General features: G+C 42.1%; 1 long non-coding RNA gene across 1 annotated transcript; it reads right to left on the bottom strand.

Annotated features, from left to right (window-relative positions):
- Positions 1-22,256: 22,256 nt before the first annotated feature.
- Positions 22,257-23,615, bottom strand: LOC127529347 (uncharacterized). The gene is made up of 2 exons (XR_007935963.1): positions 23,433-23,615; positions 22,257-22,589 (listed from the first exon to the last, which is right to left on the bottom strand). It is a non-coding gene; the product is annotated as an uncharacterized LOC127529347 (long non-coding RNA).
- Between the last annotated feature and the right edge of the window lie 1,296 nt (positions 23,616-24,911).

The raw sequence follows: 24,911 nt of genomic DNA, 5'->3' as shown, positions 1-24,911 counted from the left end.
TAAAAAGCGCAGAATCTCCTAAAATTCTTTCTTTTTTGGATCTGCTGTTTTACACCATTTCTGCAATATTGAGACATGCAATAATATCTGATTACATTCTGGCTTTGAAAAATGATGTATCTGGTGAGTTTATTCACTTTTTTTCATGTTTCGAAGCTGGTATCCTTTAACTGTAAAATTTTAGTTTATAATGCAATTTTATGTGACAAATTAATATATATAGCATGATTTTGAAGACTTCAAAAATACTGAAGTATCCTTTAAGTGGCTCTTCTGTGTACGAGTGTGTGTGTGTGTGTGTATCGGCCCGCAGTGTACACAAGTCAGCACTGAAGTTCTGGGAAGAATGTCAACTTGCTGCTGACTGGCAGCCTTTAGCGTGCATCCTGGGAAGCGTCATGTATAAGATGGCTGCTAGTTCTTAAGGCAGCGGTGTGGAATCCCAGGCATTGCACAGCAAGTCTCTCATTTAACTCCAATTCTGTTTTTTTATTTTTTTTTTGCTTTCTTCACAGCTCAGAAGGTATCCAAACTCTGGGCTGTGTTCCATACACTTCAGATGTCTGCTGTTCACAGTTTATAGTACCACCAAGATGGCAAAGGACAAGGAGCAAGTCAGCCAAGGGCTGGCACAGAAGAGGGAAAAAAAATCCACAGACGCCCTTTGTGTGCCAAAGTGGGCCGACAGGAGTTGACTGGGGTCTTTAGATGGGAGCAGTGAGAGAGTGTGGTAGGCTGGAAGAAAGTGAGAAAAATATCTCCAGACTCCAAAGGGTAGCAGATTGTCTCCACGGGGAATCACTTTTATCAAATGAAGAAGGCCGCCCATGTGATATTAAAGGACTCTTTTAATGTCTCTGCTCACAGGTAATCGTTTGACCAGCAGAGGGGGCTCTAAGATGGTGATCAGATACCTAAGGTTGGTTCAGTTTACACTTGCAGCCAAGGCAGACAGTAAGAGATGATTAGAGGAGCGGGAAATGGATGAAAATCGAAACAAGAAGCCAAAGGTATGTGCACCACAACCATAACACAGATCAAACATTTTTTCACTGTGAATTCAGTAATCTGGCTAAACTGTTTTACCATGACTTCATCAGAATACAAAAACCTAAGCCAGGGGTGTCGAATTCCAGTCCTGGAGGGCCGCAGTGGCTGCAGGTTTTCATTCTAACCATCTTCTTAATTAGTGACCAATTTTTTTCTGCTAATTACTTCTTTTAATTAACTTGACTCTGGCCCTTTAGTTGTTTCTTTTTCCTTAATTAGCAGCCAAACAATAATGAGACACAAAACAAGCCGCCACATCACACAATATCTGAAAATAAAGAAAGGTGATGGTCTCAGTAAGGTTGATCTCTCAACTCACCAAAATACTTTGACGATGTTCTTATAAAAAACAAAAAAATCAACAGTTTTGGAAATGCCTGCTGTTGCAGAACGAGAGCAGCAACAAGCCATGGAATTAAATAACAAGTTTAATTCACAGCAAGCATCAGCTTCTCATTAAGAAACTGGTTGGAGCTTGAAGCCCAAGTTTAAGCTGGTCATTTGTTAGCTCGTTTCACAACTCATTTCTGTTTGGCTGTCATTTAATGAGGAAACAAATCAATTCAGAGGACTGAATCCTTCTAACATGGCTGTTAAAATAAAGGGGAAAAAAGTGAATTAGCAGTGAAAACTGGTCACTGATTAAGAAAAGGGCTTGAATGAAAACCTGCAGCCACTGTGGCCCTCCAGGCCTGGAGTTTGACACCTGTGACCTAGACGATTAAATGTCAGTGGCAGCCATATTTAAAAAAATGAAATCGGGAAATGAATCAGGGCTTTATTAACACGCAGAAGTCAATACCAGGGGGGTATTTTCCGTACGTCACTTAAATCATCCGAGATCAGATGCTTCATCTTGGATGAGTTAATGCCGGTGACACTCATCTGGGATAGGTCGGTTTTTCAAACGCAGCCGTGTATTAGATTAGTCTAGCTGGATCTAATCATACGAGATGAATGTGCGCGCTCGCGCTGAGTGAAAAGCCCATATATATCGAGTCTAGAAAACATGATCAGCAAGTCTTTGATAGGCTGTAACAAAATGACGAAAGAATGGGAGCATTTTTTTTTCACACACGCGGCGCAAGACCTTTTATTCAAAGGACATGAAGAATTTCAAGATTTAATATGCACAAGGGGTAACACTGCAAAAGCAGCCCAGACCAGAAAAGACGGCTGGCAAAAAGTGGCCGACAAATTAAACGCTAAGTAGTGTGCATTGTACTTACTGAATGTAGCGTTTCATTTCCTATGTGTCAGATTAATTATTATTTAATATGTCATAATTCCAGATCAAACGTGAGCACAAGGAGAACATGGGAACAGGTTAAAGTGAAGTACAAGAAAATACTTCAAACTGGTAAATATTGGTATATAACTATTTAAAGAATTGTTGACATAAATAATCATATATATTGTAAAGAACTTTAATTTTAAAGCTAATAAGAAGGCAGACAAGCAAAAAACAGGTGGAGGTCCACGAGGTCCAGACCTAACCCCTGCAGAAGAGTTGGCTCTCCAGCAAAATGCCCATCGCCCTGTTTCTGAGGGCATTCCAGGGGGAAGCTCCTCCTCAGAACCAGTGGCAGGATGCAGTGGTCACTTCATTTCAGGTAAAGGATGGTCATTGCATATATTTGTCCTCCATGTGTGCCTTAGGTATGTTCCATATAGCCCTCTTTTTTGTTGGGTCAGTTGCAGGGAATGTCATATCCCTAGAACCTGTGTCTGACCAACGAGATATTGATGAAGGTCAAATATTTGATGAAGACACTGTGTCTGATTATTCATCAAGAGGAGAGGTACACTTTCCAAATAATGTTTGATCAAACTCCACTGTGATCAGTCCCATGTGCCCCAATCACATTTGGAAATCCTGGGTAATGAGAATGTTAGACTGATTGTGAGATTCTTTATGGAACTGTGGGTGTTTTTATCTGTGTATTACCTACCTGCAATGGCATGAAACGCCTCTTTTGTCTGTACACGCAGGTGTCCAGGAAACACTATGAAAACCTGAAGGAAATGTTTCAGAGCCAAACAGACTTTACGAATTGCCTGGCAAACTGCACTTTTAGATAAATGTTCTGCATCACCTACAGTATATAAAAAAGTGCCGCTTGCAAAAAACCTCAAAGCAATGCATACTGTCTGTGTGGTTGTGAGAGCCCGACTTCGCCGAGTTTGACTTTGAATATAAGGTCCTAATAAATTTTTGAGGTACAATATTCCCCCTCGGCTAAAGCGGTATCTTTCGAAAAGAATTTCCTCCAGGAGCAATAAATGATCTTGCCGATCACGCAAACCCCTCTCTATATGAAACGCTCTTCTTATAATTTGCGCACCAATATCAATTGGTCACTCATTCATGAACGGCGAAGCTATGACTGGATGACTTCCACGCACCGTCACTGATTACGTGTGTGAGCTAATCCTTGTTTACATCGAACAAATGGTTTGAGGATTAGGATGTGTTGCTATGACAACACTTCCAGCAAGAGTTTCGAAAAAACCGACAGATCCAGGATCAGGCCAAATCGTCAACAATTACATCCGGCTAAGCGAGTAATCCACGTATGAAAAATACCCCCAGGAAGACAAAGAATGTTAATCCAAGCATGTAGCAGAGGAGTCGAAACCAAAATAATTTGACCTAACCAAAGCTGAAAGTTGCAGTCAGTTAATGATACACTAACTAGCAAGCTCAAGGCATGAAACCAGTGTAAGAATGGTAAACTAAAAAAACTGTAAAGCAAGGAACATAACTGCTGTGTCAAAAAACAAAATAATGTCACGTAACCAGAAAAACAAAGGATGAACATTTTAGTCAATTGACAATAACTTCCAAGCCCAGAACATGAAACAAAGACCATTAATCAAAGATCAAAGCAGAGGAGTCAAAAAACAAAAATTATTTTATGTAATCAGAGCAAAATGTAAGATGAAATTTGTAGTATGTTATTAATACTCTTAATAACACACTCAGGACATGAAACCAAAATCAAAGAACACAGCGGAGGAGTTGAAAACCAAAATAATTTCACGTAACCAGAGTGAAAATATGAGTTAAAAGTTGGGGTCATTTAGAAATACTCTAATGAACATGCCTGGGACATGAAACTAACATTGTAAATCAAAGAACTTAGTGAAGGAGATGATCCAAAATAATTTCACATAGCCAGATCAAAAACAAGACAAACATTTTAGTTAATTAACAATACTGAAATTAAGAAGCCAAAGACATGAAACCAAAATCATTAATCCAAGATTGCAGCAACTATTTTCATGTAATCAGAGACAAAATATATAGTCATATGAATAAGCTTGGGAACCCCCCGCAGCCTGCATAATAATTGACTCTCCTTTCAACAAAACAGATAACAGTGGTATGTCTTGCATTTCCTAGGAACATCTGAGTACTGCGGTATTTTCCAAAGAAAGATTTTTAGTGACGCAATATTTAGTTGTATGAAATTAAATCAAATGTGAAAACCTGGCTGTGCAAAAATGTGCGTCCTCTTGTAATTTTGCTGATTTGAATGCCTGTCACTACTGCTGATTACTTGCAACACCAAATTGGTTGATGAGCTCATTAAGCCTTGAACTTCATAGACAGGTGTGTCCAATCATGAGATATTAAGGTATTTAAGGTGGTCAATTACAAGTTGTGTTTCCCTTTGACTCTCCTCTGAAGAGTGACAGCATGGGATCCTCAAAGAAACTCTCAAAAGATCTGAAAACAAAGATTGTTCAGTCTCATGTTTAGGGGAATTCTACAAAAAGCCATCTCAGAGGTTTAAACTGTCAGCTTCAACAGTAAGGAATGGAATCAGGAAATGGAAGGCCACAGGCACAGTTGCTGTTAAACCCAGCAGGTCTGGCAGGCCAAGAAAAATATAGGAGCGGCATATGCGCAGGATTGTGAGAATGGTGACAGACAACCCACAGATCACCTCCAAAGACCTGCAAGAACATCTTGCTGCAGATGGTGCATCTGTACATCGTTCTACAATTCAGCGCAATTTGCACAAAGAACATCTATATGGCAGGGTGATGAGAAAGAAGCCCTTTCTGCACTCACACCATAAACAGAGTCGCTTGTTGTATGCAGATGCTCATTTAGACAAGCCAGATTCATTTTGGAACAAAGTGCTTTGGACTGATGAGACAAAAATCGAGTTATTTGGTCAAAACAAAAAGCTCTTTGCATGGCGGAAGAAGAACACCGCATTCCAAGAAAAACACCTGCTACCTACTGTCAAATTTGGTGGAGGTTCCATCATGCTGTGGGGCTGTGTGGCTAGTTCAGGGACAGGGGCCCTTGTTAAAGATGAGGGTCGGATGAATTCAATTCCTATATCAACAAATTCTTCAGGATAATGTTCAAGCGTCAGTCACAAAGTTGAAGTTATGCAGGGGTTGGATATTTCAACAAGACAATGACCCAAAACACAGCTCGAAATCTACAAAGGCATTCATGCAGTGGGAGAAGTACAATGTTCTGGAATGGCCATCACAGTCCCCTGACTTGAATATCATCGAAAATCTATAGAATGATTTGAAGCAGGCTGTCCATGCTCGGCAGCCATCAAATTTAACTGAACTGGAGAGATTTTGATTGATGAATGGTCAAAAATACCTCCATCCAGAATCCAGATACTCATCAAAGGCTATAGGAGGACAGCGTCTAGAGGCTGTTAGATTTGCAAAAGGAGGCTCAGCTAAGTATTGATGTCATATCTCTGTTGGGGTGACCAAATTTATGCACCTGTCTAATTTTGTTATGATGCATATTGCATATTTTCTGTTAATCCAATAAACTTAATGTCACTGCTGAAATACTACTGTTTCCATAAGGCATGTGAGATATTAAAAGGAAGTTGCTACTTTGAAAGCTCAGCCAATGACAAACAAAAATCCAAAGAATTAAGAGGGGTTCCCAAACTTTTTTATATGACTGTAATCCCTCCATCCATCGTCCAACCCGCTATATCCTAACTACAGGGTCACGGGGGTCTGCTGGAGCCAATCCCAGCCAACACAGGCAGCAAGGCAGGAAACAAACAAACCCCGGGCAGGGCGCCAACTCACCGCAGGGCACACACCCACAGACCAAGCACACACTAGGGACAATTTAGGATCGACAATGCACCTAACCTGCATGTCTTTGGACTGTGGGAGAAAAGCCATGCAGACACCATGCGAACTCCACACAGGGAGGACCCGGGAAGCGAACCCAGGTCTCCTTACTGCGAGGCAGCAGTGCTACCACTGCGCCACCCTGGGGTCAGTTAATGATACCTTAATTAAGAAGCCCAGGACATGAAACCAAGTTCCTCCAAGATCTCAGCAGAGTTGTCCAAAACATACAGTCAAATGAAAATCGTAGTCAGTATACAAAAAAATTGGTAGTCAAAAATCAAACCGAAATGCTAACAAGCATGCAGGTCTTTTCCTTTTTTCTATAGGGCCATAAATGAAGATGGCAGGGTATTAAATAAAAAGGGATCAGAAGAGGAAACATTAATAAAGAAAACAGACAAGGTGTGCCATTGCCACATAAACTCGATCTGATTTGTTTTTGTCTGTACGCCGTCCTCAATGTAAACCCAGTTGCTGCCCAAGCACCATTAGTATGGTGGTGGGGTAGGAACAAAATCAGGCACATTGGGTAAACGGTCATGAAGAAGACCTTAGTGTTGCAGAGTGTGGTCTGTTGCTGTAGTTTCCAGGGGTTGTCTTGGAGAAAGGACACCAGGATACAGTTAATAGGCCGCAAAAGGCAAGAACAAACAAAAAAAAGAACAAAACAAAAGTTTTTAACACCAAAAGCTAAAATGGGACCAAAAAAGCAAACGTAGACTATCAATGGCCAGAGAAAGGATTGCCTCACCCACTTATGGAGGTTGCCACCTTGAAGACTTTGCCAGCTAGCCCACTCTGAAGTAAAAACAGAAATGGACAGTCAGGAGAGATTTATGTGGGAGAACTAAGAGCAATCCTTGCTTATCTGGGGTAGCGCGCTTGGAGATTCGGGGAAAGAGAATAAGGAAAATGGACTAATATTAACATAAGTGTCTGAAAATTGCCCTGAGTTTGAAGTCTGTGTGTGTCGAATGGTTTTCTTTCTTTAAAGTTGTTTGCATACTGTATTTGTTTGCGGTGTGGTGGAGGGAGGTGCGTTCATGAATTTGATTGCTGCCATTTACGTTTGTATAGTTTTTAATCAGATTCATTTAATACAGTCATTTTGTTGATATTCAGGTCAAGTCAAGTTGGGGAGAATGCACTGGTACAGTGCGTTGCCGCACCCACTACACGACGAAACAACTTGGGATCTCAGTTGGCACCCCCCCCAGGCAGACACACAGTCTAGTCATACCCTCCAGAAATGACCCTCTATCTGCCACAGCCAGGTGTTATGTGGGCGACCCCTTGGCCTGGTCCAGCCACTCGGGTCCCCAACAATGAGGATTTTACGAGCTGGATCACCCTCGGGGAAATGTGCCACATGGCCGTAGTGCCATAACTGACGCTCCTTCACAATGCAGGTAATGTGCCTCATTCGGGACTCCATGAGCAACACAAAGTCAAACCAACGGTACCCAAGGATTTTCTGAAGAGACACAGTACCAAAGGAGTCCAGTCTTCATCTCAGTTCACTGGATAGCGTCCATGTCTTGTAACCATATAGCAAGACAGGAAGCACCAGGACTCTAAAGACTTGGACCTTCGTCCTTTTGCATAGATATCTTGTTGATATTATGTAAGTTATATTATTTAACTTTGGTAGTGATATGTAAAGAAATCTGCCGGAAAAGGTCGAAGCATTATAAAGGGTCAAAACCAGATCAATGCCTGCCAGACAACAAATCTGCACAAAATCTTAAATCAAAGTAAAAAGGCAAAGTTAAAGTTCTAATAACGCCAACTAAAATGAATTACACACTAAGTTTTGTGGGAGTTTATATGAAATCTCAGATTCCAGAATGTGAATGGTGCCGACTTTCAGAGCCCACACCCGTGAGGCACAGGTTATGACCTCCAAAACCACACCCCCTAACAACGGGTCACAGCATCATGGCAACAAAGCCACAGAATGGCAATGTCTGTGTTAAACCAAATTCCGTCAGGAAAGACATTTAACTACTTTACATTTTTAAATGTACTAACTAACCTCAGATTTAAAATCTGAGCATTTCAAAGCCCAGGATTATGCAGGGAAAAAGAGAAACATAGCATAAAATTAAAAAAAATGAATACAAATACAAAATATAATATTTGTGTCCACAATCTTGGACACTTTGGGAAATGCATGATGCCGACCTTTGACTTGGTGATGTCATTTGCTGCACACTTGCCCTGCAACTGCTTGCCATCTAGACTAAACAGAATGCACAGAATGACGGTGCCCATGTCACAAACAAAATGATGCTGTTGCATAACATATTTATCTTTAAATGCTACAAACAAGTCCAAGCCAAATATAAATGAGCCCACTGTGTTCATTGGCTTCCTATGCTCCCAAAATGATGGCTTGATTATATTTAAAGGACAAGAAATGATTGCAAAAAATGAAAACACAATTTGGATCAGGACACTGCAGACAAGCTGATTTAAATACTGCCACTCTCAATGACATCAAACTGACACAACTTCCTGGATCCGCCCCCATCCACCCATTGTTGTGAATTGGTGACTCAAAATGGGATTGCACACTCATAACAGCAGTGGAATATAAAGTGTCATAAAAAAACATAAGTTAACAAAAGAAACAATTTTTGCCACCTGGGGATGCTGCAGCTCCCCAAACTCCCAGCTCAACAGGCTCCGACACAAGCTCTTCAATAAGCAAAGGGTTTTTATTGTGTGAAACTCTTCTAAGGAAGTTTCTAAGGAAGAGTTTCCCCCACCACGATCACAACTACAATTCCAATACACACAGCACTTTGTCTCCTTCTCTCTCCACTCCTCTTGTAAGCTTTGTCCTGCTCCTCCTTCTCCCGCCTCTGGCTCTCAGATTGAAACAGGGATGCTCCGTTTATGTAACACCGGGAAGCACTTCTGGTGTCTCGAAGCTGTGGTTTGACAGCACTTCCAGGTGAGATCAACAAAGCAGGGCTCTGTAGTCCCCTCAGCTCCAATTGGTGGCACCCACGGAATCCAACAGGGCTGAGTTGACTAACTCCAATTCCCAGCGTACCCTGTGGGAATCTGTGGTGATACCACAACCCAGAGGGGCTGCCATCTAGTCTTCCAAGAGAGACAATGTTCTGCACAAGCTGTCTCCTCCAGTCCTTCCATGCTGTGGGTGACCCGGTCAGGCAAGGTTTTCAGTATAGCTCCAGCCAGGTTGCCAGCCCCCATGTGGTGTCCCTCACACAATTAATTTCAACTGGAAACGACTATGGTTTTCTAATTTGTATCAAACAGGACCTTCAGAGACAGAACTCTGGAGTGGTGAGACAGCAAGCAGTGTTAGCCTCTATGGTACTGTGTACCTCATGTTTTTTCATCCATCCATTACGCCATCCATCTATCCATCTTCCTAACTGCTTATCCAGAGAAGTTGGAGCCTATCCCAGCAAGCAGCGGGAGCAAGGCAGGAATAACCCCTGGACAGGTGCTAGTCCAATGCAGGGTGAACACACACACACTCGCACACATATCTGGGGCAATTTAATGTCATCAATCCACCTAACCTGCATGTCTTTGGACTGTGGGAGGAAACCCACACAGACACTGGGAGAACATGTAGACTTAATGCAAAGAGGACCCTAGAGGTGAACCCCAATCTCCACATTGAGAAGCAGCAGACATACCCTTGCAAGTATCCCACAATGAATGGCAAAGTGAACAGAAGACATAGGAAGATGATTTGCGTTGTCCCAAAAGAGAATGTGAACAGTTTAAGGTATCCCTCATTGAAATGTGGCTGAACGATTCCGATGGCTTTCCTTGCTTCATTCAAAACACATGTGTGCACACTGTCACGTCCTCCTGCAGCACCCACCGAGCGAGTTATAAAGACAGACACCGCCCCAACATTGTGACCCCCCCTCTCCTCCTGCTCTCTTCTTCACTCGTGTAATGTGATCCTGGTGGCTCTCTTCGCCTCTCCTCTGTCTCCTGTCACATGTTGACAGATTTCACATCCTTACTTGAATACAACTGAATATTTCAATGAGACAACATGGAGTTTCAACTGAAAACAGGGAAAAAGCATCCCTGAGGGTTTACTGTTGTAGAAGAAAAGCAGTCATAGGTCACTCGGTCACCTCTCACCTCCTGTCAACCCCCATTCCTACAGGGTCAAACTGAGACCACAGAACTGGAAAATATTAGGATACAAGTTCCTCCACTGCGAAAGCTTTCTATCTGCCCCATTTCAAAATCTGTGACAACTTTTTAGATTTTTACATTTCTCCATTACTTCATTTAAAGTTATTGTCGTGTGCGCAGTACAATGACCTTATTACTGGCATGTCATGCGCAGACTAGACTTTGACATCCTCCCAAGCCATTCTTTGCCAATATCTATTTATTTTACAAGTCTGCAATGTTTGATTCCCCGCTCTAAGGATATTTTCATGTATATTCGTGTTAAAGTATCTCAGTTGAGCCATTTATAACATACAGTGCCTTCAGAAAGTGTTCAGACCACTTCATTTTTTGTACATTTTGTTATGTTGCAGCTTTGTACTAAAATCATTAAAATTCAGTTTTCTCTCATGAAGCAGCACTCAATACTCCACAATACCAAATAAAAAACAGGATATCAGAACATAATTTTTTGTAAATTTATCTCTCTATTCTTCTTCTTCTTCTTCTTCTTCTTCTTCTTCTTCTTCTTCTTCTTCTTCTTCTTCTTTCAGCTGCTCCCATTAGGGGTTGCCACAGCGGATCATCTTCTTCCATATCTTTCTGTCCTCGTCATCTTGTTCTGTTACACCCATCACCTGCATGTCCTCTCTCACCACATCCATAAACCTTCTCTTAGGCCTTCCTCTTTCCCTCTTGCCTGGCAGCTCTATCCTTAGCATCCTTTTCCCAATATACCCAGCATCTCTCCTCTGCAAAAAAATCTTGGGATGAGACGAGACTTTTTCAGAGAGATGAGGCGTGACTTTCTCAGAGAGACACTTTCACATCTCGCAAGACAAGAGTTTGTGTCCAAGAGATTTAACCACGCCCGGGGCTGGAAATAAAAGACAAAGAGTTGATGAAAGTAGAATTTCGTAAAGAATTCAAAAATGTTGGCGTGATGCACATGCAGAGCAGGTTAGAGATAATGACAGTACTAAAATTCGAAAGTTTCAAAAAAATGATAGTAAAGATCGCATTAGAGCAAACAAACGGAAATTATTATTCTGTGAAATAATGGAAAAGAGATCGAATATATTGTTCGGATTTAAACTTTAAGTCAGAGACTTGTAGATCATATAATTCGTGTTGCCATCAGGGAAAAGTAGTGTTTCTTCCCAATGAAGAGGCGTATCCTCGAGAATTAAAAGATTTGTTGTTTGGTGAAAGTGAAATCCACACACGCTGGCACGCTTGGGTCACAGAGTTGCAGGAACACAGGAGATTTCAGAGACAGAAACATTATTCAAACACTTCAAACAAGCATAAGTCTCTTTCAGGAGTGAATCGAGCTCTCAATTAAAAGAATAGAAAATCTTCCTCTTCATAGGGGCGTGCCTCGGGAGCGGGACCCCCTACAGGAGCAGAGGATGTCTGGGGGAGAAGTGAGACAAGGCAGTGAGACAAAAAGACAGCTGCTGTACAGGCTGTTAAATGTTCAAAGTCCAATGTGAGATGCAGATCACGTGGTAGGGCTGCAGCAGCAAGCCAGCAGCTGATCGAGCAAAGAGGAGTTAAAAAAAAAACTGTATTTGTTTCCCACTGCATCACCATTTAAGAGGGGGTTTCGGAGGAGCGGCCACATCTCCTCAGGGTGCGTTCATCTCCCCTCTTCGCAACGCAAGTGGCAGAGACGTGAAGTGGCTGGTGTGTAGCGCAGGCCGGGGATAGCGAGCAGGGGGCAAAGCCCCCTAGTTAAAAGTGAAAAATTGGAAGATCTCATTGACTCAAGTATTCAGACCCTTTGTTCAGTGCTTAGTTGAAGCCCCCTTTGCAAGGAGACCTCTTGGGTGTGACGCCACGAGCTTCACACACATGCATTTGGACATTTTCTGCCATTCTTCTCCACAGATCATCTCAGGCTCTGTCAGGTTTGATGGAGACCATCGATGGACAGCTATTGTCATGTTCCTCCAGAAGATGTTTGATTGGGATTGGAATACTCAAGAACATTGCAAGTGTTGTCACAAAGACTCTCCTGTGTTGTCTTTGCTTTGTGCTTATGGTCATTGTCCTATTGGAAGGTGAACCTTTGACCAAGCCTGAGGTCCCGATTGCTCTGAAGCAGGTTTTCCATTAAGGAGATCTCTGTACTTTGCTCCATTCAGCTTTCTGTCAATCCACACTATCTACCCAGTCCCCAGCAGCACACAGTATGATGCTGCCACCGCCATGCTTCACCATACTGGAATGGTATTTCACAGGTGATGAGCAGTGTATTGTTTCCTCCAGACATGACACTAATCTTCATTTCATCAGACCAGAGAATCCTGTTTCTCAGTCTGAGAGACCTGAAGGTGCCTTTTTCCAAACTACAAGCGTCTTTTACTGAGGAGCGAGTTCTGCATGAACACTCTGTCATAAAGCCCAGAATAGTGGAGTGTTGCAGTGGTGGCTGTCCTTCTGGAAGTTTCTACCATTTTCAAATTGGTCCTCTGGAGTTCAGCTGAGTGACCCACACCGAGGGACCATCGGGTTCTAGGTCACCTTTCTTATCCAGATCACTCAATTTGCCTGAGTGACCTGCTCAAGTAAGAGCCATGGATACTCCAACTGTTTTCCATTTTAAGAATTATGGAGTCTACTGTGCTACACTGCAAGGATGTTTTGTAGCTTTCACCACATCCTGTCTTAATGCTCTGTATTTTATTCCTTGGACCTCATGTCTTGGTTTTTTGGATCTGTGGGACTTTCTACAGACAGAAGTGTGCCTTTACTAATCCTGTCCAATCCATTTAGTTGACCACAAGTGGTCTTTCAACAAGGTGTAGAAACATCTCAATGATGACCAATAGAATGAGATGCCCCTGAGCCAAAATGGCATTGCACACTCATAACAGCAGTGGAATTTAAAGTGTCATAAAAAAACATAAGTTAACAAAAGAAACAGTTGTTGTCACCAGGGAGTGCAGTAGCTCCCCAAACTCTGAACACAACAGACTCAGACACAAGTTCTTCAATAAGCAAAGGGCTTTAATTATGTGAAACTCTTATAAGGAAGAGTTTCCCCTGCCACAGCCACAATTACAATTCCAATACACACAGCATTTTGTCTCCTTCTCCTCAACTCCTCTCACATGCTTTGTCCTCCTCCTCCTCCTCCCGACTCTGGCTTTAAGATTGAAACATGGATGCTCCTTTTATGTAACACCTGGAAGCACTTCTGGTGTCTCAAAGCTGTGTCTCAGAAGCATTTCCAGGTGAGGATGGAACCCAACAAAGCAGGGCTCACTAGTTCCTTCAGCTCCCCTTGGTGGCACCCACAGAACCCAACAGGGCTGAGCTGACGAACTCCAATTCCCAGCATGCCTTGTGGGAATCTGTGGTGATACCACAACCCAAGGGCGGGGATTCCATCTGTGCAAGCTGTCTCATGGACTCCTTCCACACAAGCATCAATGCAAAAGGTCTGAGTACTTGCGTCAATATCATTCTTTGTTTTTTTGTTTTTTTTAATACATTTGCAAAAATTCCCTAAATCTTTATTTTTGTGCATTTTTTTCTTTCCTTTATGTAGTAAAATCATTAAAATTAAGGAAACATTGGTTAATTTTTTTGTCTGAATGGCCAGAGGTTTATGGTCATCCTCACCACTAAATGATATTTTGTGTGTTTTTGCATTTTAAAAGGCTGAGCTTCACTTGGGAGCTGTGCAGACCATAAAGCCTGCCCTTAGAGTTTGGGGCCAGGATGCCTGTAGTGACGCCTAGTAGATGTCTGGTCTGTTTTATGTTATTTGGAGGCCTGCTCTTCATTTTTAATTTTGTGTTGCGATATCAGAAGAAGCTGACACACAACAAGGTGTGTGGTCTTAAATTTTGCACCACTTCAGAGATTCCATTCCTTGGTTCTCCTTGTTCACATATGGGTGTCATCCATAGAATCCTGAGTCCTCCAGCAGTCCAAAGCCATGAGGTTTCAATCCCCAGGGGGCCCTGGACACCCACCCAGAGACTTCATTCCTGTAAATTTAGAAAGGCTCCAGATGGCTTTTACTGGATTAAAGAATAGCAATAAAAGAATTTAGTTACAGTTTATGACGTTACAGATATGAAGATATTAGTGTTACTTCCTGAAGAAGTACAGATGCTTTTGTGCCCTGAGTGACAGTTTAAACCTTCGACTACTTTTGCTTCACTTTCTTTTTTTCATATTTGAATACAAACTCCCCCATTCCCCAAAACAATAGCAGATTGCTATGAAGTGAGTAGCATTTATGAGAAGTGTGTGGTTCATCCAGATTGTTGCTGATGACCAAGAATCCTCTAAAAAGACTGCTGCAACAATCATATGAGGGCAAGCGGTGAATGATTTATACACAAATGTGGGAAAACATGAAGGGAGTATAAAAAAACAGTTCACCCAGATGTTAAGGGCCGGCCGGCGAGGTCTGACCGGGGCCGCCAGTCTGGCGTGTGGTTGTTCTTCTCCTCCCACCTCTCCTCCACAAGCCTACGTGCAGCTCCCACTGTAGATTTTTTCTTTTTTTTTTCCTGTGACTGAGGTTTTTATAAAGCTGGCAGAGGCCCATCCTGCACCGGGAAAAGTTAACCCTGTCTTGGTGTGCACATGCTTCGGAGGCTATGGCGTGGCTTTTTCCTAAATTGTGTTAAGTGTTTCTTGCAGACATTGTGCTTTAAGACCAGCTCCCCATGGTGTTAAAGCAGACTGGCACGTCTTAGATGCCTGACACCCTAAAGTGACCCAAGAACTCCTCATGGAAGTCATGATTCTGTTAGATCTGAAGCAAACTCATGAAGCCTATCTGTCGGCTGTTAGTTCTTTTGGATTCTCTCTTTCTGTTTCCATGTGATCATGCGGGTCCTGGTAAGAGTTGCACCCGTTAACAATGCTCCAACATTATGAAACCAAAAATAAAGTGCATTAGAATTCGAAACAAATTCAACGCTGATGTAAAAAATTATTGTCCACTTTAGGGGCCTCTGGACTGTAAGACAGACAGCAGAGCAAAGTCAGATGGAAAGCTTAGTCAGGACGCCATGTTACAAGTGCTACCTAGGCCTGTCTTGCTTTTTATCCCTCAAGAACAGAAGGCAAGCTGCCACCTGGGAGCACTCTATCGCACACCTACTTGACAAAATAGGTGTGAGGCCTCCTAAACAAACTAGGGAACAGTTCAGAATCCTACCTGAACAGCCCACCAGTGGCTCACCTGACTTCAACCAGGCCCCTAAGGTTATCTGCTGGCTTTAACTGGAGCAGGCCTAAATCTGGGAAGATGGCAAAACCCTTCAATCTATCCATTTTTTACCACTCGTCTGGGCCCAGGTCATAGGGACAGCAGTCTAGACATCCCTTTACTCCCCTACCTATTCCAGTTAAACTTGGGGGGGAGGGGAGGGGTACCAAAACATTCCTAAGCCAGAAGAAGAAGAGACATATAGTCTCTTCATCTTGTCTTGGGTCTGACCTGAGGTCTCAGAAACACTTCTTCAGAGAGGCATCCAGAAGGCATCGTAATCAGATTCCTGAACCTCGTGTGGACCACCAGGCGTCGCACCGCCGCCCTAACCTGACACAGACAGGCGTGGGACACAAGTTCAAGGCACACATGTTTTTCTTTTCTTTTTTCCTCGTGTGAAATGCCTTTTCCCATTTCCCACAAGTCTAGCACAGTCCCCAAGCACAACACAATACAATACAATATTATTTTTCTTTGTTTCCTCCTCCACTCCTCCTGGCAAACTTTGTCTTCTCCCACCCGACTCTGGGTCTCGGAGTAGTGGCTGCTGGCTCCTTTTATAAGGCACCCAGAAGTGCTCCACTTGTTTGTTGACCTACTTCTGACAGCACATCCGGGTCTGGTGGAAGAGCTGCCCAAAAGGGCTCAGCAGTACCTGCCACACCCCCTGGTGGTGCCCACATTTTCCAACAGGGCTGTATCAAACTCCAAATCCCATGGAGCCCTGTGGGAGTTTGAGGCACCACTGCAACCCAGGGGGGCAGCCACCTAGTGCTCAGGTAATGCTCAGGATATTACATGAAATGGCCACCTCAGTGGCTCTACTTTGAGCTCCTCCTGAATGTCTGCACTCTTCACCCTATCTCTATGGCTTAGTCCAGACACACTGTGAAGGAAACTCACTTCTGATGCTTGTATCTACAGTCAAATTATTTCTGTCACTACTCAAAGCTCATGGCCATAGGTGTGGACAGTGATGTAGATTGACCAGTAAATCAAGAGCTTTGCTATGCAGCTCATCTCTCTGTTCACCATGCCTGAGTGGTATATTGTTTGCATATCTTACTATATCTGATTGATTCTTCTTTCACACCCTTCTTCCCTCACTCATCCCCAACCTGGAGTCACTCCATCCTTTTCCAGCTGGGGACCATAACCACAGACTTAGAGGTACTGATCCTAGAAAACCAGCTAGAAATGTCACCAAAATATTATAAGAACCCCAGAAGAGAAAGGATGATCATAAACCCTTTTTTTATGTCAGTTGCAGCTTTTTCTTTGCATGACAGCCATTCATGTTGAAAGACTCTGTTAATGGTGGATGCAAATTCTTTGATACCTGCAGCTCCTTTACCTGTTAGATAGATAGATAGATAGATAGATAGATAGATAGATAGATAGATAGATAGATAGATAGATAGATAGATAGATAGATAGATAGATAGATAGATAGATAGATAGATAGATAGATAGATAGATAGATAGATAGATAGATAGATAGGTAGATAGATAGATAGATAGATAGATAGATAGATAGATAGATAGATAGATAGTAAGCTGGTGTCCACAGCTAGTCAGTTCCTTGGTGGACAGATAAATAATGATCATTTTAATAAATGACAATAAACGTGACCCTGGTAGTCTTGTCCCACTTAACACAAACATGTGAGAAGTATGTTTCAGTAGATTGCTTAAGGAATTGTTTGTAGCTTTCCTTGCTGAATGAAGTGTTTGACACAAATGACCAATTTTGTCACTTCAGTCAGTAGGCAAGCAAACTCGGGTGTCCTTCCTTTTCCTGCTGAGGAGTTCAAGAAGGGGGACGATTTGATTAATGGGCTTTGCAGTTAGGTGTTGTGGACCCTCACTATATTTGCCTCACAATACATGTTGCACTAAGTCCAAAAACTTGAACATCACAAACAATAAAGATAGATGTGGTCACTCCTCTTCAAGGGTTTTGGTTCAAATGGTGGAGTGAAAAGCCCATCAAGTGAAGCTTATAGTTGTCATCGGTGCAGTAAATAAAAAGGTTTTAGCGAGAGCTCTCAGTCCAGGCTCAATGTCACTGTACAGCCATAATGCTCTGCAATTTGAATTTCATCCAGAACTGTGTCTCTTCAGTTTTGTCCCTTCTCCCTCCATTGCTATGTGTGCCAGTTGTTGTGTTGATGCTGACTTTAATATTTCAGGCAGCTGCATCAAACATATGATGTGTACACTTAATTAGACTTTTGTGTTTCATAGTTGAATATCTTTAAAGATAACATCCACACAAGTTTGGGTTCTTTTTCAGGTTGCTACTCATCCTTGTTTTGTTTCTGAAGGTCAAAGGAGAAAGGTGTGCAAATGACGAGTCTCGCCTGACAACATGGCCGACATTTTTAAACCTGTGTCACAGTAGGTAACATTCTTCTTTGTCAGCTTCAATGGAGAATGACTTCCACATATCTGATTTTCCTTTGGTTACTGTAATGGCTATATAATTAACATTTTTAAGAATCCTTCATAGAATGCTGATAATTAAGTTACATTCATCAAAATCAAATAGTGTGACAGAAGCTCTTTGTATTGGCACTCATCACACCCATCACACCACCTGAAACTTTGAGGCGTATGAAAATTTGTATCACCTTTTTACATTTATGCAACAGCAGAATAAAACGTTTTCTTAAAAAGTCATTAAAATTTCAGTTCTCTGAACAACTACAAGTATGTGCTGGGCCACAAAGATTCCTGCGTGAATGAAGTCTGAGTTGGAACTCTTTAAAAATCCACAGGTGACACTCAATGACTTAGTTTTCCAATGGAGTGTTAGCTGCAAACCAAACATTACTCATGGTGAGTGGACTTGAGGCTCATGGTGCCTCAGGCCACAAAACCTTTAAGGTGCTCACACTGGCTGGCTGGATTCAAGACAAATTCCATTGGATTTTCTTACTTTTATTTATCTTTTGTATCAGACAACACCCAACATAAAAACAATGGCTCAATTTTTTCAAAATATCCATTAAAACAACAGTATGATGACTGAGTGACAACTGTGAGTCAGTCCTTGGGGGAATCTCCTCTATGAGGAGTTGAGTTGGACAGGTCTGAATTATAACATTCGAACAAATGTGATAAGAACAGGCCATTAAGTCCAAAAAGTTCCTCCATTCAATTCACCTACATTGTCCAAAATAGGATCAAGTCGACATTTGAAAGTCCCTTAAAATGTACTCTCCACCACTCTACTTGCTAACTTATTCCATGTGCTTGTGGGTTTTTGAAGAAAAACTTTATACCATTTATGCAAAATCTGCATTTCACAAGTGTCCAATCGTGTCCCCATACACAAGCAAGACACCAAGACTGGGCAGTTCTCCTCAGCACAGCATCAAGTGCTGCTATGTCTTTCTTGTCACATGGTGACCTGGGGCCTCACGTGTAAATGGCTCGTACGCACAAAAATGTAGCGTACATCTGTTTCCACGCTCACATTGATTGCATAAAAACTAAACTTGGTGTAAAGCCACTCACAATTTCACAGCAGCCTCACACCATACATACGCACATTTCTGCTTTTGTAAAAGGGTGGCACCCAGCGCCAAAGCAGTGCTACTGTTTCTGTGTGTCGTCCCATTTTTAGATTGCATCCATGACATGGGCTTTATCAAATACACAGAAATTAATTGTATGTCGTTTACAAATTTAATTCACTTGATTATAATCATTCTGCAACAATATAATGGTGCATGGAATGGCCAAGTTATTCCAACTACCATAGCTGCTTTAGCATTATTAGAAAACATCGCAAATGGAAAAATTAGAGGAGAGAGTGTATTTAGAGAAACTGATTTCTTGTCACATGATGAAGATTGGCTTGTAAGTCGATTTAGATTTCCAAGAGCTCTCCTCTGGGAGCTGTGCGGTCAGAATACTAAGATATATATATACTTGATATCATTTTTATGATAAAATGCATTAAAGTATGCATATTACATTTTAGAGATGAATTGTTAACTTCATTTAAATAATGTGTACTGTTAATAATTCAAAATGTGGGGGCATGGTGGCATAGCGGAAGTGCTGCTGCCTCACAGTAAGAGGGTGTGATGGACAGCTGGGATCATTACCTGGCTGGGACACCACCTTAATGGAAGGACAGGGGAGATGGCTTATGAAGGGCACTGTCTCTCCCGAGCTGCTATTTGGAAGCCTCCTTGGGATGCAACGGAGCCTCAGATTCCTACGGGGCTGTATGGGAAATGGTATTTCTCAGCTCAACCCTGTTGGGTTCTGGGGGTGCCACCAGGGTGTGCTGCAGGTACTGCTGAGCCCTTTTATATGGGGATCCCACCTCACCCAGAAGTGCTCCTGGGCCACAATTATGCAACACCAGAAGTACTCCCAGGATTCTTAATATAAGGAGCCAACTGCCTTCATTCAGGGAGCCAGAATTGGGAGGGAGAGGATGACGCTTGCGTGAGAAAGAATGAAGGCAGAAGGATAGAGGGAAGAAGTGCTGTGTGCTTTGTTTATTGTGCTGTACTTATTGTACTGTGCTGCTTATGGGAACGGTTTGGGAAGCGTTTCCCACCTGTAAATAAAATGTGTGTTGCTGGACTTGTGCCTGGTGTCTGTTGTGTCGGGCATTGGGGAGCTGGTGTGCCCCCTCGTGGTCACAGGGGTCAAGTCCTGGGTATCACTTGCCTGGAGTTTGTATGTTTTCCTGGTGGGTTTCCGCCACGTGTTTTGGTTCCCTTCCAATACATTGCAGGTTAGGGGAATTGGTGATGCTAAGTTGACGCTCCTAGTGTATGTGTGTACTCGTATTCACCCTGTGATGAGCTGGCACCCTGTCCAGGAATTGTTTCTGCCGTACTCTCAATGCTTGATGGGACTGGTGAGACCCTGGATGGATGGATGTATGGAATAATTAAATATGTAGATATTTCAATATTCCTTAAAAGGTTTGAAGACTGCATGCTCAATTTTCTGGCTTTGCATATTATTATAGCCGCTTATTGTGTGGTGATTGGTTATGTGGAGAAAGAAAATGGAAGGAAAGGATTTAGGAATTGGTATGTTTGACAATGACAGTACTGTTGCAATAAAGAAACCCCATCCAGAAGAACATTCATTAAAATCCCAGGACACCTTGCTGCACAATATCTCTAAAAAGTGATTCCAAAAGCAGCTGCATGTTCAATGCAGAGAACCTTTTCGGCAGTTGTGGCGAGGCTCCAAGAGGCTGGATGTATGAATGAGTATCCTACTAGTTTAATTGAAGTAATGTGTAAATGTTGGGTTTGTGAGCAGGTAGTCGAGGACACAATCATTAATGGATGTTCTTCTGAGTGGGCTTTCTTTATTGCTGCCATGCTGTCTTTATCAAACATAGCAAACCCCAGGTCCTATCCTTTTGTTTTCTTTCCCCACATAACCAATTACCACACAATAAATGTCTTCATGATAGTAAGACTAGCTATAAACTTAGACACTGAATGTTCAGAAAATTTAAGGAACATTAATACATCTTTGCTATATATTGTTTAATTATTTCATCCAGCATCATGCACGCATGAATAATATCTGGACAGGATGCTAGCTTATCACGAGGTAAATACGAGCACACGCATACACTAGCAGCATCAGTTTAGCATCACAAAATCCCCTAACCTGCATGCCTTTGGAAAGAAACTGAAGCATGTAGAGGAAACCCAACAGGAAAACATACAAACTCCCTGTAGGGAATACCCGGGACGTGACCCCTCTTACTGCAAAGCAGCAGCACTACTGTCGCACCACTGTGCCCCCTCATGTGAAATACATTCTTTAATGCTTTTCATTATGGAAGTGGTATCAAGTATACATCTTAGTATTCTAAAATCATCAGAGAGCTGAAATATCATGAATGTAATTTATTCTGTGTGGCGAACACTGCCCGCTCGCTCCTGTCAGTATAAGAGAAAACCCGTTTAAGAAGCACACAGCGATTAACAATTGGGCAGGGGAACACAGCAACTACAAAGCATTTAACGTGTTATTATAGTTACAATGCGGTTTGAGAAAAAAGTAAACATCAATTTTGAGAAAGTTTATGGCATTCTACTTTAATGACAATATAATGTGGAAATTTCAAGATTAAAGTTGAAACTTTGTCTTTAATCATGACATAAACGATGAGATTAAAGTTGAAATTTCAAGATTAAAGTCGACATTTCAACTTTGATCTCGACATAGACCTTTTTTTTCTTCTCGGTGGCCCTAATGAACTTTCATATGGTACTCAGATGATGGGCAGCAACTTGCCGTTTTACATTGACATTGATATCTGACCACTTCTTTTTTAATTCTGGCACTGTGTGACTTTCTGAACTTGAACTTTTGAGTACCTTCGCCATGCTGTTCCACTCCATCAATTTCCTTCTATTGCTTATACCCCTGCTTAAGCCACCAAGTAGTACGTTTTTTCTGGCCTCCACTTCACTGAGCAGGACATCCATTTCGTATTCGCTGAAATTCTTCCTTTGTTATATGTGTTTTTGCCATTGTCTTTCAACAAACTCTGAACGGAAGGGGGTGTTTATATTGATTTGCATATTCAAATACATGAAATTTGGGGAGGAGTCGATGTGGGGCTGTAGGCTCGTGCATGTGCGTTAAAATTCATGCTGATTGGGATTTATAAAGGGAAAGTGCAAGGAGCTTCATTTATGCTGTTTTATGCATCTGAATTTTTTGTGTGTACACACATTTCTGTTTTTGTGTGTACACAATGTTCTAGTAAGAATTCTACGTACAGAGTTATACATGATACCCCAGAACAGCACAAAATACTCCAGATGTGGTCTCACTAGAGAGTTATATAATCTGAGTGCAGCGTATGGAAAATAAAAAGTGATGTAATAGCACAAGTAGATGTAAACTTAATATGAACTTTTATGAGAATTAAACTTAGTGTGAACTTTTACACAAATCAGGTATGCTAAGCAATTAAGGCATACGAGGGTTGTCTGGGTTCCGCGCGAAATTTTATCGTTTGTAGAGTGTCAGCCTGTCGAAACCTGTTCTGCTGTGTAGAGGGATTATTCAAGTGGTTGCATGTTTTTGTTCGGATGTTTTGCTCCCTCTCTTCCTTCAGAATGAACACGAGAAGCAAACGAACTGAGAGTGTGCAGCCGGTGCTAGCGGCGAAGCTCCCGACTCCGTGCGTGCGTGACTTTCGAGTGATGATTTTTTACGACTTTTCTGATGGTTTAATCCGCTCAGTGGAACGCACCATGTTTGCCATCTTTTTCAACATCGATGGCATTGTCGCGTCAATTCCGCTGATGGAGGGGACAACTGTCACCTCTGAGTGGTACACCACTCAGTGCCTGCCTGACATTTTTTCTGCGATGGCTAGAGGCTGGTCCAAGAACTTGCGAAGGCACTTTTTGCATCATGACAATGCGCCAGCCCACACGGCTAATGCGACGAAGCATTTCATTGAAGACAGTGGTGTCAACGTTTTGAACCCGCCACCCTACTCGCCTGATCTTGCACCATGTGACATTTGGCTCTCCCTGAAGCTGACAGAACACCTGCGAGGCCACAACTTCGAAACTCGAAAGGAACTGATTGCAGCTGTCAAAGAACAGCTGGACAACCTCCCAAAGACAGCCTTTCGCGAGTGTTTTGCGGCGTGGGTCAGAAGAGCCCAAAAGTGCATTGATGTTGGCGGTGAATACTTGGAAAAAGTTTAAAAAGGATCGAAGTACATGAAAAAAATAGAAAAAAAAATCCTTGAATACTTATCTCGAGTGATTCCGCGCGGAACCCAGACAACCCTCGTATGTCATATTTCTCTTTTAATGAGATCAGAAAGGAGCTACCAATATCTCATAACCCAAAGAATGGATAAGTGGGAAGGATGAATGGAGTCAGCCCAATGTCAGAAAAGAGGGAACACATACCGGTTGGGAGCCGGCCAGGAAATAAGGGTGGCAAGGAATGATACTGAATGACGATATACGAGAAATATTGGTGGCTACAAGGATGACCTGAAAGAGGCCAGCTAGAATAGGGAGTCAGGGTAAGCTGAGAATGAGCTGCTGCTAGCGAGGTCAGGGTGATAAGAAATGGTTATATATGATGTAACTTTTGGCTTGATTGGAGCTCAGCTCAGCTTGATTGGGTTGAGTCCACCTTATTTATTGTAATAAAACTAATTACTCTGTTTATCTATCCTTTGACTCCTAGAGCCTACTTTCAAGGTGAGACTCCAACAAGCGCCCTCTATATATATTTAAAAGTGTTCACAATATAAGGTAACGGTTTATTTACTTTTTTAAATCTCTTCTGCACATTGCTTAGAAGATGAGAATGTTAAGTATAAGTCAAGGGAGGTTATGCTTGAGTTATTCGACACACTAGTGAAGTTTCTCCTGGAGTGCTGGCATTTTGGTCAATGGGCTACAAAAAAGACACAGCAGCGCAAGAGTAAATCCAGAAGGGGGTGACTGGGCTGATTTTGGAGCTAAAAGGTATGAGCTATGAGGAGAGATTCATTGAGTTGAATATTTACAGTTTAAGCAAGCAGAGAATAAGAGGTGACACGATCACAGTTATGAAAGGAAATAGTACTGTGGATCCCAGCTGTTACCTTAAAATAAATTCTTTAAGAAGAACAGATTTCACACAAATATTAGAAGGTTTGCTTCACACGAAGAACCACAGACACATGAAATGAATTATCAACTAGCATGGTGGTGAGAAAGACATTAGGGACCTTCATATTTCAACTTGATGTTATTTTAGACAATGTAGATGAATAAGATGGAAGAGCTTGTTGGGCTGAATGGTCTGATCTCATTGCAATCTTTCTAATGTTCTTTTCAGAGGTTGCTTCCTGTAGGACAGTGTCCTCCATCTTGTATTTATAATTGACTTTCTTCTTGTCCACATGTAGCAGTTTGCACTTTTCTGCATTAAACTGCATTTTTCAAGTGTTTGTTCTGAAGCATGTCCAAGATTTTTCTGAATTGCTTTTGCTGCCTCCCCAGCATCAGCATCTCTGAATTCACAACTTTACTAACCACATCAGAATCTTCATCATTAATATAAATCAGTAAAAAAGTAACAGACCCCTGAGGGACTCAACTCGACTGATGACCTCTCGCCATGTGGAGCATTCTCTTCTTATCTGTACTCGTTGTCTCTTGTCGGTTGACCAATTTGAGATCCAGTTTTGCAGGTTGCCTCTGATGCCTACAACTTCCAGTTTCAAAATTAATCTTTAATCATCACAGGCTTTTCAAAAGTCTAC

This window comes from Erpetoichthys calabaricus, chromosome 1 (genome assembly GCF_900747795.2).
Source record: "Erpetoichthys calabaricus chromosome 1, fErpCal1.3, whole genome shotgun sequence".
Lineage (NCBI taxonomy): Eukaryota > Metazoa > Chordata > Cladistia > Polypteriformes > Polypteridae > Erpetoichthys > Erpetoichthys calabaricus.
The sequence above is the reverse complement of the archived record's forward strand: the minus strand, read 5'-3'. Positions and strand labels throughout refer to the sequence as shown.